We start from the raw sequence: 2387 nt of genomic DNA on the forward strand, positions 1-2387 counted from the left end.
TCTTCTGTCTCTGTCTTCCTAATGTTTCTCAAACTTTGGCTCTAGAGTTTGTTCTTTGAGCTACTAAATTACATCCTCTCGCCGTCCCTACTTCTTCATTCCCGTGCCTCTGTCACTTGGTCTATCTCTGCCTCCCTTGGTCTTTGCTCTTCTCCTATGTCTGTTTCTTTGTCTCTGTCTTCTGTCTCTTGCCTTTCTGCTTGTTTTCTCTGCCTAATTCTCCGTGTCTTTGTCTTTTGGTCTCTGTTGCTGTGTCTTTCTCTTTCGCTATCTCCCTGTTTCATTCTCTCTCTGATCTCGAGAGAGGTCTTACCTCTGGATTTTTAATACTCCTGACCCTCTCAGTAGATCCTGTCTGTAGCCCCCACTTCCCCCTGTATGAGGCCCCAGGAAGGGGTGGGTTGGGGTAGCCTCAGCCCCTGCTCAGGGCGCTCCCTCTTTGCTCAGGGAACCCCAGATTTCCTCTGTTTCCCAAAGAAGTTTATTTATTTATTAGTGTTAATTAATTTGTTTATTTGGTTGCATCGGGTCTTAGTTGAGGCAGGCGGGCTCCTTAATTGCAGCTCGCTGGCTCCTTGGTTGTGGCATGCAAACTCTTAGCTGCGGCATGCATGTGGGATCTAGTTCGCTGACCAGAGATCGAACCTGGACCCCCTGCATTGGGAGCACAGAGTCTTAACCTGTAGGCTAAACCCAAAGAAGTTTAGAGCTTGTCTGGTACAAGTGGGCCATGGGGAGGAGGTGGGAGCAGTAGTCACTGGAGGGGCGCATCTAAACCTGGGCCTCCAGCTGGGATTTCGCTGTGGCAGAGCAGGGAGTGGCAGTCCTGGTGGGTGGCCTGTGGAAGGACATGTGGAGGTGGGGATGAGCTGTGTGTGTGACGGTAAAGAGCCCAGCACGGACCTCCTCCCCAGTGGCCGCTGCCCTCTTGCTGACCATGCAGGGAGTCCAAAGGTCTCCTCCTCCCAAAAAGAACAAAAAGCCTGGATGAGCATAGGCTCAGAGGACAGGGGACAGTCAGGAATGGGGGAGCCCATTGGCACTGGAAAAAAAAAACAATACAAAAGACTGTACCTGAGTCATTCTTCACCCACCTGTTAGTGTTAGGTTCTCACACTCAAATGCTTCAGGGACCAGGTGAGTGATGCTAGAGGGAAGCAGGTGCAGGATAAGAAAATCAAAGTACAAAGGTGAGGATATGCAACCAGGGACATTCTCCTTAAGGAGTGGATGGAACAGAGAGGGAAATGTCCCCATTTTTAAATAACAATATTTTTTATAACCACCCTGTGGGTCTGGTCCATGAGATATCAATTTTAGTCTTCCAGGTTCAGCTCAAGTTGTATAAATGGGGAACAGGGGCTCCTTCTTGACCTGACCCCTCATGAGCTTCAGGAAGGGTCAGTTTCCCACTGGTGCCACATGGAGGATCATACCAATAGTGTCTACCCTACAGGAGTGCTGGTGGCGATTACATGAATCATTCTGTATGTCAAGTGCTTCGAACTTCACCTGGCATCTGACAAGTGCTCAGTGATTGTTATCATAACCCGAGGGCTTCCTGGAAATGCCAAGCTCTGTGGTTGGTCAGATGGTGAGGGCAGATGGCTAGATCTTGTTCTTCACCTGATCTTCCTCACCTGGGGGCCAGACTTTTTCCCCTTCAATGGGACAGTGAGAAACACTTAGCACAGGGACCTTGGCACGGAGGGGTGTCAGACTGCGAGAGGCTCAAAGCTTCACCAAGGGAAGATGGTTGCACAACTTTGTACTAAAACCCACTGAATTGTACACTTTAAATGGGTGAGTTGTATAGAACAAATGTATGGACACCAAGGGGGGAAATGAGGGGTGGTGGTGGGATGAATTGGGAGACTGGGATTGACGCGTATACACTAATATGTATAAAATAGATAACTAATAAGAACCTGCTGTACAGCACAGGGAACTCCACTTTGCTGTACAGTAGAAACTAACACAACATTGTAAAACAACTATACCCCAATTTAAAAAAATAGTAATAAATGGGTGAGTTGTATGGTAGGTGAATTGTAGCTCAATGAAGTGGTTAAAAAGAAACTCTACAAAGGGAGTCAAGAAGTGACCCTTCAGCTAATACAGGGACCCTGGCCCAAACACTGACGTGTCATTCATTCATTCAACAAATATTTTCTATATAATATCTGCTTTGTAATAAGCGAGTGTTGAGAACACAAACTTTAGCCCAGCCGTAAAAGGTAGGAGCTAGGGAGGGCTCTTGGAGAAGATGTCTGAGCTGAGACCTGAACAATATGGGGAAATGAGCTAGACGAAGCAGTGGAGGAGGGTGTTCCAGGCGGAGGGAACAGCATCAGCAAAGGCCTACAGGTAAGGAAGGCAGATATCCT

This window comes from Tursiops truncatus, chromosome 19, assembly GCF_011762595.2.
Source record: "Tursiops truncatus isolate mTurTru1 chromosome 19, mTurTru1.mat.Y, whole genome shotgun sequence".
Classification (NCBI taxonomy): domain Eukaryota; kingdom Metazoa; phylum Chordata; class Mammalia; order Artiodactyla; family Delphinidae; genus Tursiops; species Tursiops truncatus.